This window comes from Anser anser (assembly GCF_964211835.1).
Source record: "Anser anser genome assembly, chromosome: 7".
NCBI classification, from domain to species: Eukaryota; Metazoa; Chordata; class Aves; order Anseriformes; family Anatidae; genus Anser; species Anser anser.
Genome location: NC_139727.1, coordinates 15,045,325 through 15,061,004, shown reverse-complemented (window position 1 = coordinate 15,061,004; position 15,680 = coordinate 15,045,325). Strand labels below are relative to the sequence as shown.

The window sequence follows — 15,680 nt, the reverse complement described above, 5'->3', positions numbered from 1 at the left end:
AACCTATTTTCAGGCAGTATGTTTCTCAAATTCTCTCCCAAATCTGTCTATATACAACATATGGCATCGTTACCTGGCAAAAGTATTCTCAAAATCTGCATCTATAAGGTTTCAAGATTTGTGAGTATCACAAAACAGACACAATGAAATCCAGCCACTGAAATTCTAAACCTATTTCTGCAATAGTGAGAAATGTAACTATTTTTGACATCAGTTTAAAACAGAGTATTGCAGCTTATAGCTGTGTAAATAATGCAGTCAACAGCAAAGCTAAAAGCCAAGACTCTGAGGGTCCTGAACCTCTCAGGGTTCCAGGATCTTGCTCGAGCTGTTTTTCATACATAAAGGTAACTTTTCATTATTTCTTGTAAGATAAGAATTCTACATTCACAATTTGGTTTGTAAATGATAATGTCTGTTAGAGCACAGACATTTTTCTCATAAAGAAAGCCTAAATAAGTCAAAAGGAGGTAAAAAGAATATCAGACTGGTTTGTATAGCCAAACTGTGAGACTTGAAATATCTGAGGCCAATGGAAGTATTACTTTCAGATGTTCAACTACCAGATACTATTTTAGTAATGCACATACAACTGTATGAGCACTAACGGCTCAATGCTAGAAACAATAAAATTAAAATCATAATATTTAATAGACCATTAGAAATGAGAAAAGACAACTATAAAACCACAGATCCCATGTTTGTAATAACTCATTAGTGCCAAATTAAATTGTGAAACCTGCCCGCACTTTTTAGCCACCAGCAAAAGTGAGGCATTAGCACTGAATGGTACACAGTGCAAATCATGCTGTTTTCTTTCCACTCACAAGCTCCTCCTGAATTAACCATCAGGCTGTTCTCAAGATATTTTTGGTTGACTGTGTATCAGAAATGTCTGTTGTCTTTTTTTTTTTAAATGGCAGAGTGACAGATTAAGAGAGGCAGATCCTCAAGCTCAAATATTGAAACAGGTACACCTGTAAACTGTGTTACCCTATATATTTCAGTGAACAGTCCACTTAGGCATGCAGGTGGTAAACATGACCAGTAACCCCAAACTGAATTACATGTTGATAAACTATATTCTGATAGATCTTCTTACTTTGTAATGAGCATCGAGGAAATCTGGTAGAAAGAAAACAGAGAGCCTCCGTACAACATGAAGGTCAAAGCATACATGAAAGACTGATGAAGCTGTGCCAAATACTAAGGAGCATCTCATGTGAAAGAACAGTTTGAAACTAATCAGCTGAGCACCCTAGCCAGGTCAGTAAGATTTGATCCACGGGAACTGATAATGTGGGCAAAGAGGAAAAATATACTGTCAGCATTATGTTTTCAAGTATGCAACAAAGGTGGTGACAGTAACTGCAACAAGAGGAAGGAGACAGGAGACACAGGAAGAATAGAAAACTGCAATTATGTCCAGTGGACAGTAGTAAATGTGCTTGGGCAAGCCACCAGGAAGAACAATTCACAGGCAGTCAGGAAACTCAGAGGACGAAGCAGCTCTTGGCTCAGCTGGAAGCAGTGCACAGGACTAGGGTTTTTTTTTCTTTTTTTTTTTTTTTTTTTTAACAGAGTAAAATCTGTAAAGGCAGTATGAAGTATTCAAAGACAACTTTGTTCAAAACAAATAAACTGTGTCTACTAAAAATTTAAAGAGAAACCAAAAGAACTTGATGCTGCAGAAAAGCAGACTGAGAGAAGTTGCAGGAACCAGAGAGGGCAGTAAACACTATCAGGTATAATGTGTATGTAAGCACACCTAAACAAAAGCACTGGAAGAACAGGTTTTAAAATGGATAAAAACACAAGAGAAATAAGCCTGCTGAGCATCTGTACGATCAATAAATTACCAAAATATAAAGGAAGTGCTTAGAGAACATAAAGCCACAGCAACAAACAAACAAAAAAAGCATTTCTTGCACGTGTTTTGGGCAGAGGAGATTGGAGAGATTCATATGCTAGAATCCATCTCTGCAGTGGTGTACAAGAAAATCAAAATTAATTATAGACGACACTGAAAAAGGCTTTCCAATGAGCAAATGAGCAGTGACATAACCACCAGGACAACATCATAACTGCCAACAGCATAAAGGAACTCAAGATTTCACTACCAACTGGTAGACTATTCATCCTCTGGCTTAAATTTGCTTTGGCACCAAAGGAGATCTGGGCAATTTCAGACCAATGAGCCAGGGAAATTGGTGGAAACTATTAAACCAAACCAAACCAAACCAAAACAAAACAAAACAAAACAAAAAAAGAGAGTGGTGATATAGACAAATACATTTTCTGGTGGTATCAATCCTGGTGATATTTATGTACACAAGACATTCAACAAGTCCTTTGCCAAAAGATCTTAAAGAAACAGCTGACAGTACAAGCAAGATGTACTTCTTCAAATGGATTTTGAAAAATGGTTAAAATGCAGTGAAGAGAAATAGGTTTTTATAGCAGAGGTAGATGATGAAGGAAATGGCAGGTAAGATTTAACAAACAAAACAGATTAGCAGGGGAAAAGAGACAGAGAAGTGACACGGTTTGCTTTTATCATCCTCAGGGTTGCACACAGCCTGACATCTGTACTTAGCTGTCCAGTGCCCAGTGCAGTAGGGCATGCTCTCAAGAGGTAAGAAATATATCCATATAGACAGCTAACTCCCTTTCATCTCCAAAAGCAATCCGTGTATACAGAGCTTGAATTTACCTTCTGTCAAAAAAACATTTCACAAAGATTTAAATACCTGATGACCAACAGCAGATAAACCCTTTGGAAATAAATTTTTCAACCATCAAGATCAGTCTGGTATATTCTATTTGAAAGATTTGGTGTGAGGAACCTGAAATACTAAAGAAAGTGGTTTCATATTTCAGTTCAACCAGGATCTTAATTTTATCATCTGCATTTTAATTAAAATCAAGACTACAGGCTCTCCCAGCTACAAGGAGAGCTACTACTCCGTATTTAAGCCTGAGTGACTTTTCAGCTCCTTCACATCTAACATTCACACCAGATTTGAAAGAAAAATAGATTAAGGGGAGAAAACCAACACTTTTTGATTCTTCTTACTCACTCTGCACAAACCTTCTCCACTTCAATCAGCCTTTCCTTCATTATCAAACCTGTTCTTTGTTTATCTCCAGACTTTAGATACACTGACAACTGCTGTGTCAACAGAGATTTATTTTTCTTCAGTCCCCTGACAGTGCTCAGAGCATAAGCTGAGTAGGTGCTGGAGAAGGTTGAGAACGTGGAGGCCGCCTGCTTTGATGGCTTCTGCTGCCAATGTCTTGCAAGGTGTCTCGCAAGGCTGGGCCAGACAGCAGGGGAATGGTTGGTGTCAGTCCACAGACTCTCCCCTCTGCCAAAAAAAAAAATGAGCTTTGGAGCTGACAACACTGGGAATGAATGAGGAGGTTATATTCTCCTCCGACCTTGAAACGGCAAAATTCAATTTAACCCATGTTGCTGAAAAGTCTCATGCAGGCTCTTCTGAGAAAATTTCTGGATAACATTGGGTCAAATGTAGAGGACCCTAAAAGGAGGATGGTGTGTCCTAGTTATACGCCCATAAATACAGCAACTGCTTCTGTGTTCTTCTGCAGTAATACACCAGCTCAGGCAGGTATCCCACTTGTCCAACACAGCAGCAAAAACCCGAAGTGCTTATGAACTTGCAATGCAGGAATTTGCTTTCTAAGACTGATTTTCTAAGACAGATAATACTGATGAATAATAAATCAGACTGTATCTCTTTGAAAGAGATTCTCATTCAGTTCTGCCAGTCCTAAACAGTTCTATATCCACCAGGAACTACTATGAAATTTAAAAAAAAAAAAAAAAAAAGGAAATCTAGAACTTCTAGATTAATATAAAAGAAGTATCTAATTCACAAACTAAAACAAGAAAACTAAGTTTACAGTATGTATTTTTTCCACTAACAATTCAGGGCCATAAATATGTTTCACATTAGCAAATTAGATGTAATACACTCATGTTTAAAATAGCATAAAGCCATGTGTTTGTTCCTTCTTGCTATTCATCTATCATCTGTGTTTGTATTGTTGTGCAGTATTATAAATACATATTAAAATATTATTTTAATTTGACAGTAGCTGAAAAGATGCTTAATGATCCTATCAATGGGATTAATAAAAGAAAAAAATCACAAACTAAAAAAGAAGGATCACTCAGTTTAATATAGCAGTATGTTCCATGTCACCTCTGTCAGTTGCAAACATTATGGGAATAATTACAACAAAATAATTAGATTATCATGTAATTGTTTTTAGGGGAAAAAAATCTTTATAAAAATCTTAGAGGCTATAGAAAGGCTCTAGATAATTTCACTAGAGCTGTTAGTAGGTGATAACTATAATGTCAATTTGTGTCCAGTTGTGTTATTTGACTAATGAATAAACACAGCAAAATACCTTCAAGATATTTACTGAGAATGCAAATCAATACTTCTCGCTACTAGAAAGCTAGCAATATGTTGGCCATAAACCAGCAGATTCGATGCATCCTGAGCACAACAGTATAGGAAAAGAAAGTTGCTTTGTTTTCACACGCTATACTAGCACCCTAAGCAATATACTTACAGCATTCACAGAAAGTATTGATGGGCACGGAGGAGATCAAACACTTTAGTATACATCTGCTGGGAAGAAACCAAGAATCCTCTAGTTTTGGCAAATGGCAATGAGAAACGGCAGGGACAGCTGATGATGTCCTGCAAAGGAGATGAAGCAAAGACCCTACCAAGACTTTCACTTCCTTAACAGAATGGAACAGCTGGCTATCTGAAATTGAAAGTGGTAGCATTAAGAATTGTGTATTCCAGCTCTACAGACATTTGGTATGTGTCATATATTTAGAAGCTGTCCTTCTGTCACTGCCTTTTTAAAAGCTTGAACTCAGCATCATTTGTGTGCAGGTCACCACTGATTTTAGAATTGTTCCAGTTTTCAAATACAGAAATGGGGACTATTTCTGTGACTTCCCCTTTGGAAACAGAAGAGGTTGGAATGTAGTTAGCTCTGCTGTGGGATTTCAACAATCTGGTAAAGGTCTGCATAAATCACAGCTGGCCACAGTTTTAATTAAATCCATCCTTTACAAACAGTGAATTCTCCAATTGGACAAACCTATTCAGAACGCTCCTGTAGTTACAGCAGGACAGGATGACAGCACTACCATTCAGCTAGGCCCTACACCCATGGTAACAGTTCCTTCTGCTCCGTCTGCATCTGCCACACAATACATTTTTCTTCAACACATTCTTGTGTTGTATTTCAGGTTGTGTATACCTGAAATAATACATCTCTAGCTACGCATCAACTCTTCAGAAGCCTGGCTGCTATAATCCCCTGCAAGTCTGTTTCTTCATAGAGAAACACGTCTTTTCTTGCAATATGCTATCCACAGCATTACTTGTACTGCCAGTGATAACAGCCGTAAGGAAAATCTCTTCTCATTAAAATACTGTATTTCATTTGATCCAAAGGTTTTAATATGACAATCCAGTCTGACTGGAGAGGATAATTACAATTAAGCTATTAATACAGAACTTGAATCTGAGCCCCTATACTGGGACCTTCAATCCATCTCTAAATCTTGTTCGAATCTGGAGCACCTATGCAAGTCACCTGTGTTTTCAAAGAGTTTGGAGATGAAATTGCCTTATTTTGTAGTTCCGCATGATACGTGCAAATAAATAACTCACTGAGAGCAATGAGGCTCTTCACGTTCCTTTTAAGCTTGAGGCTTTTTTTTTCTTTTAAAAATTTGTTCAGATTATACTCTTATGAGGAGACAGTACTTTGTGCTTTGCAGACAGTCATTTGAAGATCCTCCCTAACCACTACAGTCTTCGTAAAGCTTAATTCACACAACTATCCAATGCTGTTCAACACTACTGGCATTAACAAAGAAAAATGTATCACTGCAGCTAGAAATGTCACTTGGGAGCTATCTTGTGTAAAAGAAAAGTTTCAGTCTAGTAAAACAGAAATGCTGATCTCAGAGGCACTAAAAGAAATAGAGATACACTCCAGAGGAAGTTATGACTTAACAGTTCTGACAGGTTTGATGAGATTGCCTGAAATACCAGAATTTTCCTCACATATTTCTCTGTTGCCAACCATAACCTATTGGATGAATTTCCTAAAGCTTAAGAATTTCTCTGAAGTATTAGCAAGAAATAATGACAACTGGGACAGCACTGCAGCCTGGGTTTTTCCAAAATGAAAACACCGAGTAAGAGGAAATATTTCTGTCACATCAGACTAGAAGTAGTAGGAGAAAACCCAAATCTAGGCATTTAAAAACTGATAATGGCTGGTAGTAATCACTACAACATATATGAAGAGATTTTAAGGAAGAACAGAGAATGATATCATCCCATACTTACTTCCTTGTTGCACCCACTTACTTACTCAACTAGTGTGGAGGTTTGCCATTCTGCAAATGCAGTATAAATTTCATTCCTCCAGCTGAAAGAATAGCAATAACTAGCACAGCATTAGTACATGCAGCTTGTTCCAAAGCTCAAGGACGTACACAAGATAATTGATCTCCTTTCTATAAACCTAGGATGCATTTAAAGAAGAGATGAGTTAAAATCCTATGGAAGGTTACGATAGAAAAATAGGAAATTCGGAGATACTAGCTGATTTTAAAATATAAACATGTTCGTGTTCTGTGATGTAAACAACACACATCTAAGTAGAAAATGAGTCGACATTAATAAATCAACTCTTAGAGCATCATAAACAAAAAGAGGAGCTTGTGGACAAAGTAGGTGTGCTTTATTTAAGCAATAAGGAATAGAATTTATCTCCATATGTGAAATGAACTACTACACAAACAGTATGACATGCATTCTAAAATGGATTTGTATTGCCATACTCTACAGCTGTATCAACAACTGTCTTTTGCTTACTGCTTCTTAGCTTCCTCCATCACACCCCGGTTAGGAAAATTCTTTCAACCTTTGGCATACCTGACCATCACTCCTGTATTCACCACTGTATTACAACATCATAAACAACACCAATGAGCAGTTTCTACAGATAAAGAACCTCATCCAAAATTTGTAACGTCCACCTCTGATTTCCATTTTACATACAGAAGGAATAGAGAAATGATTTATTTCTTGTTATGTTACGAGCTACACTGAAGTCACTCTCCTAACACTGTATAACACACTACCATCTGAGCTAACAGCTCTGTAGGGTAAGGATGGCGCTGAGCTGAACTTGAAAGGAAAGTGCCATTTCTTGATAGAAAGTAGATTATGCATTCCCTTCTATTGCACTGGCAGGCTGTGTTTGGAAAATGAGCATGCGTCCACATGCAGACAAGCAGAGGATCAGACACACAGACACCACGATAGTGTTGCACTGCAGCTTCAGCAGGCTTTTCAGTTTTTCTGCTTTTTCCAGAATTATTTAGTCCTCTCCAATGCAGGTGTATATAAAAAAACATTATGAGGGACAGAAGTTAGCACATGGTGAAGCCTTAGAAAACTCTTTTCTCTGAGAGAAAGAAAGCAACACAACCACCTGCTGGGTAGTTTTCACTCTGCTAACCTTGTGAATGTTTGTTTGATGGGGCTGCTTATGGATTCAGTAAATTACCCTTCTCTACTATTCTGAATATTCCTAATTCCATGGCTGTTCTCAGATCATCTATACAATCTTTAAAATCTATTTAAAGTAGACACAGTTCATCATTAAGTATGCCCCATTTTATCCTAGTAAATTATCTACATGACATTCAAGTCTCTTTGGTAACCAGTTCTGATTGCCCTCACTCACCAGCATCATGTTTATTTTTACTGGATAACTGAAAGATTAAACTGTAGAATAGAGTAGAATAGTAAAGTCGGAAGGGACCTTCAAAAATCACTGAGTCCAACTGTCCAGCGACTTCAGGGCTAACTGAAAGTTAAAGCATTAATGAGGGCATTGTCCAAGAGCCTCTTGAGCAGTGAGAAGCAGGGGGCACCAACCACCTCACTAGGAAGCTTGTGCCAGTGTTTGACCTCCCTCCCAGTAAAGAAATGTGCCCTAATGTCCAGCCTGAGCCTCCCCTGATGCAGCTGAGATAAGGGATATACAACAGCCTTTATCATGCTAGAGACATGCGCTAGATCCATGCTGTCCATGAATACATGTTACGGTTTTAAAAGACAGTGTCATTTGCAGATGTTGAATTAGGTTTAGAAAAGATGTGTCTAAGTGCTAGAGAAAACAATTTCTGTAGCGTTCCTTGCATACTACTTGGACACCTGAAGAAGAGTGGCTGAATGCTAAGTGGTATGTTTGGCAGCTGGTATATCTTGAGGTCACTGTAGGATTTCTTGGCACAACTAGGCTATTTATCTGATGAAATTTGGTCACTTTTTTTTTTTTATCCTGAATTCATCATCATATCACCCAGGAAAAATATGCTGACATTAAAGCAGTGTTTAGATAACATTCAACAATTCAGTGCTTCTGTGGCAAATGCGTTCTTGTGTAGGCATGAAATATATCAAAAACAATCATCTTGTTTAATCTCCGACTTTCCGACATGAGATGTATTATGAATATTCTAAGCATAAGGAAGGCAAACTAAAAAGAACTAAGCAATTAGTAGATAAACTCTAATCATATAAATAAGGCTAATTATACAGAAGGGAAATCTTTTCAGTTCAGTAAAATCGCTGGGATGTTAAAACATTCCTCCCATTCGCAGAAAAAATCTTCCTACCATGCAAATAAACAAGTGCATGAAAACCAGTGAGCTAATCAAGCTGATTTTTCTATATATAACCTCCTTTCTCTGTAAAGGAAGAGAAAATGTTAATTCTGTTTTTGTATACTTGAGACTCACACAGATGCTACTACAGCTAGGGCCTGTACTTTCTAATGAAGGCCCTGGGAGAAGGGTAATAGAGTAATTGCCAACTGACATCATGCTCTAGACGTAGTTTGTTAAGCAGCAAGCAGAGGCAGCAAATGCAATTGACAGGCTATGTTCAGAGCCATGCTGGTTGCACAGAAATGGGTATTTCAGGAAGACCGGGAGCAAATGTGCTCTCCAAATCACTTCTAAAAAAGGTCCCAAAATAAGAGTGTATATTCCTTTATACGGAGGATGTGTATTACAGATAGGATTCAGGCCCTCTACACTCTACCAACTAACTACTCTCTGTAAACAATTCCCCACAGCATGTCATCGACAAGCAGCAAGCTTTTTACATTGTCAGATTTTTCTGCTTGTCAACTTACAGTGTGTGTAAAAAACATTCAGTGCATTTCTTTCAATGATTTGTTTGGCTGTGACACCATAGCTGCATGAGTACAGAACAACTACTGGGTAATTAGAGTGCAATTTGACTGTTAAGAATATTATTCCAATGATTAAGTTTGGATTCTACAAATTCTGGAAGAAAATGCTTAATAGTATTTAAAACCTCTTTCTCATAATACCTGCACTATAAATGAAAAGCCTCAGCAGTTCCTGTTACGTTGATTTGATATAATAAACTAGAAATGCCGATAACCTTGTTGCTAAGGCAATCAGTACAATTTATGAGAGTTAAATGCTTATTACACATCTAGTATTTGTATTTAATAAGAAAAAAGCAGTCTGCTCCCACATAAGAACATCTTAACACTGGAGAACCTATTAGCTTTGAAAATCCCAATTCCTGACTACAAATTACAAGGCTTGTTTTGCCAAAATTGGCAGTTATCAAAGTGATATAAAACAGTATAAATGATACCAGACTTCTAGAGAGGATTGTCAGCCACTGGAGTTACTGATCGCTATTACTGACTTGTGAAAAGCAGTAGCTGCCACAGCTGGAGATTATGCAGAGGCACGTTGGAAGTTAGACCACACAGCATGGGGAGCAGTAAGAGGTCTCACAGAATAGGACACACGCATAGGCTGGTCAATGGTCACAAAAAAAATAATATTGTTTTCATCAGGCAGTCAAACAAGTACACATTCACCTCCTGGACTTCCTAAATTTTGGCAGCATGTTCCCCTAACTACTCTACTCATACCAAATGCTCCTATGGACTTGATGCTCCATCAGAGGACTGAGGCAGACAACAACTGATATGCTGGTTTTCGATAATGCTATGCTCTTGCTCACAGCCTGACTAATGCACCAGACAGATCCCACAGGAACTGGTAACAAACCTTGAAAACTGCCCTGAAAACAGACAACTGTTCCTAGGTGGCTGTCTGACAACATGAATGCGTACATAAGACAACATTACCAGTGATACAAGAGTCTGTGAGAGCACCAATCTCTAAGAACAGCAAAATGCTTTTTCTGACCATTGCTGAGAGCTTCTGCTTCACCTTTGTTGAAGTGTCCTTTCCTACCACACTTCATGCAGGGCTGGAGGGGGGAAGCAGAACCAACGTTATCCAGTCTGCTCCCTTCTCATGACTCATTTCAACGTTCTCTTTTCCTTCAAATTACTGCAGGACAAAATTAAAACTCTGATGTCCATCTTCAGTGAAATCTTTGTAACTCACAACAGAGAAAGAAGTATTGCTTGTAGATTAAAACAAACAAAAACCACCACCACCACCACCACCACCAAAAACTACTTCTTTAGCAGGAAACATGTCAGTGAGATGCACTGAGGCTGTCCTTCAGTGACACAGCTTGAACATCAGTATTAGAATAGTGCAGATATCCCTCCCCTGCTTGTGCGTGGCTAACCACAGTAGATTCCTTCATTCTGTATTGAATCTGCCAGAAATCACTGTCTTAGCCTTCAGGCAGATTCAGATTTCCAGGGACATCCAAGTGGAACCAGCATGGGCAAACGTGACCAAAGTGTTATTTCTGTTTAGGGATTCTGATTAGGGATTCATCTGATTGTTTATGGGGCTGAAAAGATTAACGATACAGATTTATCTAGCACAGAATAATTAAAACTAATTCAAAAGATTTTCCACTTGACATAGCAGCACCTTCTTCATTCTACTTTACCCAAGCAGTAACTCAAAACTACAAATGAACCAACTTTAGAGCTCCTAACCGGTAAAAATACATGCAGCATATTGCAGAAGTGAACCACCATCCACCATGAATTTACACTGCAGTTCACATAGTTTTTTGTTTTGTTTTTCGCTTGAAGAATTAGCTTTGTACCATTGAATTTCTTAAACATAGTAAGTGCCTATCTAACCTTCCCACTGTATCATTACGTTTGACTTGATATCATTTGCAGTCCTACAATTGGCAGGCAAACTTAAAGCCTGTTTAGGCTTTGATTAGAGCATCACGGTGCTATGAAAGAAGTGGATCACACACAGCATGCCAGATCAGATTGAGGTGTTACTCTGCAGGTACACTGATACAGCATGGCAATAATGGAAGCACAGCCTGCTTTTCAGCCCCTCTTGCAGCTCTTCTGCATTGACTTGGTACTTGGAAGAGACAGTTGCGTTTTTGTGCGCACATCACTGCAGACATCTTTTGATTACATAAAGAGCCCTAAAACTGGCTGTAGACTACACCACGGTACTGACAGGTGCAGCTTTGCTAAATGTGCTAACATGCTAACATTTTACCAGGTATATTGAAGAGGTGACTAATGATTTCTTGCAACTTGCTGATGCTTCCTTAGCCACACAATTAGCTCACCCAGCTGCTTTTATAGAAAATGATGGGATCCTGCTGGGCACTAGTGAGGAGCTGGCAGAATGTCTGTTCTATTATGCACTGTTCTTGAGCAGCCTAATTCATGGGGGTGTTTTAGATCAGTGCCACTTAGAGACACAAAGGAAATTGTCAACAGCTTTTACTTGTGATTTTGCAAGAATCGGTTTTGATTTAGGAGATTTGTCTTCTACAGGTTATAATGATATTCCCTCCTACCCGCTCACATCCTCACCCCAGCCTCTATCTACTACTTGGTTATGATGATAAATATCACAAACCTAGGAACATGAAGTGACTGATTTTTTTATTAGATTGCAACCAGCATACATGAACTATATTCTTATGCAAAACTTTCTGTTGGCACATCTGAGTGCACTTATTTTGACAGGAATTTAAATTCCTTTTTGATGGCTGGGTAATTTAAAGACCACAGGGAAGTATACAATACATCATGTCCAAAAAATGGACGTTTTCAAAGACTGATGTAAGCATAAGCTTCTGCAGCTGGGTTTTAATTGAAAGTTTTTAAAAGGTTAACTGTCATCCTGGACTGTAAATAATATAAATGAAACAAAATGTTCATGTAGCCAACATCTAATTTATTTACAACAAACGAAGGGCTACATCCAGCTGGAATTTTCTTCCTTCCCTTGGCTAGCTTGGTAAAACATGATTTCAAGGGTTTTATTTTTTTTCTTGGAATGGAACTATTGAAAATTGTTTTGTAAAAAATGTGGCTCATAGAACCAGCTGGTAGGGTCTAATGGCTAGGACACTAAGGCTGAATATCAAAAGAATGGCTTATCAGAACTGTCTCTCCTTTATCCAGGAGAATTCTGCAGGCTCTAAGGTGAACCAGCAGGTATATGTTTTAAACCGCACCTACGTAGACTTTGGCTACACTAAAAAATAAAGTGAATACTATATGACATAGTAGGGCAAACTTCTAAAACTTGAATCTAATTATGCCACACTGCTAGTACCAGAAAGAGAAGGATGCCTATCAGATGACATGGAATATCAGTCAGTTTTTGGAAAAGTTTTTTATAAAATAATTCTGAACAATGAGTAGAGATGGTTACATGCTGACTCTGATTAATGCCCAGAAATTAAAATAAAATAATTAAAAAATAGTAAACCAATAGCTAATTATACACAATTACCTATTATTTCATACCTGCTGCTTTAGTTCCAGCCAGTTATCAGAAGGCAGAGGATAAACAGGTCCTTTCCTCAAAGTTGAATGCAATCACTGTCCTGTCCCTGTCAGGAGAGAAATACGCATATGCATTAAATAGTATTTAAGTTTCATTTCATTTCTGCAAACATTATGGCATTGCACTCCCTTACTAACACTGCATCCCTTTTTATCTCCAAAGAGCCTGCTATCATGCTGGTAATGAAGATAATCAACCTGGTATTCCTGGAAGAAGGGAAGATCAAACGTTTTAGTGCACTTTTGTGATGGAAAAGAAGAGAAATACTAGCAGTACGTTAAAGCTGCATTGACAACAAACTGCTGTATTTAAGACTTTCTCATGAATGTGTACCAGGGGTTAAACCTGCACATTCGTGCCAAGTATTTCATTGAACATATATACATACATACATATATGTGAGTGTATATATATATATATATATACATATACATATATATATATATGCTCTTGCAAGGTAACCAGGAAGGCAAACTATTACAGAAGCCATCCTGGCCACAGTCCTCAGGAATAAAGATGACAATAGCTATGTGCAAATAGTTCAAGATGCATCTTGCATTCCTCAGAATTGGCCTCACAAGCTGAATCCCAACATTGTCAGAAATACTTTTTCTGTCTTGTGCAGTCCAGCAAAGGAGGAGATGAGTTAATCTCTGTATCCAAAGTAACCTGCCAGGTACTTCTGGCAGAAAATGGCCACTCAGTGCCCATGCAGTCAGACTGCTATGAATGTCTCCATCACTAATATGATTAAAATGAGAACGCTGTAAAAAGAAAAGAGAAAAAATTGTTGTTCAGTGTAGAGCTGATTAAGTATCAGCCATCTGTTTGTACTGAAGATTTCCTATCAGTTTAGAGACAAGCTACTCACTGGCAGTATGTTCAACAATTTGAGAAGTCCTATAAATGTTCTTCCTTTATGCTTTATGACTCCACTGAAGAAATGAAGAGTGCTGGGATGCTGATGGCAATGGTCAAATATTTCTGCATTCAAGGCTCCTGCAGAAGCTTTGTCATTTCTCAACGTCAGCAAAAGCGCATGGGTAGGTCCAGTGGGAATTTCTCCTAAGGTCCCTACAAGCCGCAACTCAACTCTTACACAACAAATGTGCTGCATCCAGCATAGCACTTGCGAAGAAGGAAAGCAATGTTTCTTAGTTGATCTGAATTTGTATCAGCTTTTTAAGAGTCCTCCATGTCTTGCAGTTCTTGCTCTGTTGCTAAGGAACTAATGATGGGACCAGACAAAAGTGCTCTCTATGCAGTATCTACTCAATACAGCAGAGCACTAATGCCTCTGTGGAATACATATTCATAAACTATAGTGATTACCTGGCTACAATTTGGTTTGCATTATGCTTAGATTATTAGACATGCTGCACCTCTGTATCAAACTACTATCTTGTATTTTGTATAGAATTTTTAGAGTCTTTGGGTTTGAAACCTCTTTCTTGTTCCAGATCTGTACAGCATCTGCAACAGCAACCTCATCACTCACCTACACAGTAATATAATGACAGTATCAGTATCATCATCCATTTTCTGATATCAAATACGTGAGCGCTGCCTAGAAGACTAGATTCTACAATGTGTTTTTATTTTCATTTGATCCTCAACAGAGGAAAAAGCTGTCTGGATTTCGGGCCCATCGTAATACTAAGATCAAAGAGGGTACAGGAGAGAGGCTATTTAGGGATCTCCTCATTTAGTGAAAACTGAACAGAACACAGTAACATTGCAATTTGTCCAGCAGTTACATTTTTCTTACGAATCAGCTTCCAAGATAGACATACATTGTTTAAACAGGTCAGTGAAAGCATAAACTGAAGTTTCACTAGGGAAAAGAATGAAATAGAGTAAGACATTGTTACGAAGACTAGCAGTTCTTATTTCTGATGTTGCATTAATAAAGATCTCTGCTGTAATGGGCTAGGGAACAGAGAACACTAATTTCAGTCTCTACTCTTTTCTGCTATGCTTTCCCTTGATATGGAGCACTGTCATTTTCTACTTCTGTCCTTGCAACGTTCCTCTCAATTTTATCGTTACAGCACACAAACTCAAAACCTCCTACTTTATATGCTACATAACCTTCCACATCATAAAAATATATTTAAATAGCTTGCAATTATACAATAAACATTAAAATAATTATGCCTTTTGCCCAACATGAGACAAAGCATGCACTAACAAGCACACACAAGCAGTATCAAAAAGCCTGATGGCTGAATTTACTGTTAAAACCACCATGAAGAGATCTGTCATTCCTATAAAAGAAATAGGAGACATACTGCATAGCATACATATCAAAAGAATCCAAGAGAGAAAAAACAGTTTATGAAAAAGGTATTACAAAGTTGTATATTACTAAACCAGTAAAGAAAGTTTCAAGGCAATTTGTAGAAGCATCTAGAAATGTAATACACTCTTCTTTTTGGGTGTAGTTTATCTGAGGAAATAAGACAACCTCAAATTTCTTTTGTAGGGAATGCTGGTATTGGTGTTACACTCTAAGTATCTTCAATACTTGAAAAAAAAAAAGCTTTTTAAGTAATCCATTACTACTGTAATTTTATCTAGAAACAAATGCTAATCACAAATAGGAATAGAGATATTAGCTGTTCATATCAGCACTGTAAAAGTAAATATTATTTAGTTTTGTTTAAACAATAGCCACTCATGAACCTGCATTTGTTTTGGTTTGGTTTGGATTTTTTTGAACAAACACCTGAGAACTCTGAAGTCCTTAAAAATACTATTTCCTTTTTCTATA

General features: G+C 37.8%; 1 protein-coding gene across 2 annotated transcripts in view; it reads right to left on the bottom strand.

Moving 5' to 3' along the window:
* LOC310902999 (uncharacterized protein) overlaps positions 1-15,680 on the bottom strand; it is a 322,682-nt gene that overhangs the window by 235,095 nt on the left and 71,907 nt on the right. Inside the window, exon 6 of one of the 2 annotated variants that reach the window (XM_083845497.1) lies at positions 12,868-12,953. The gene's annotated coding sequence lies outside the window, so the exon portion shown is untranslated. Of the gene's footprint in view, positions 1-2,750; positions 3,780-12,867; positions 12,954-15,680 lie in introns of those variants that run through there. The other variant, XM_083845498.1, reaches the window with a different exon arrangement.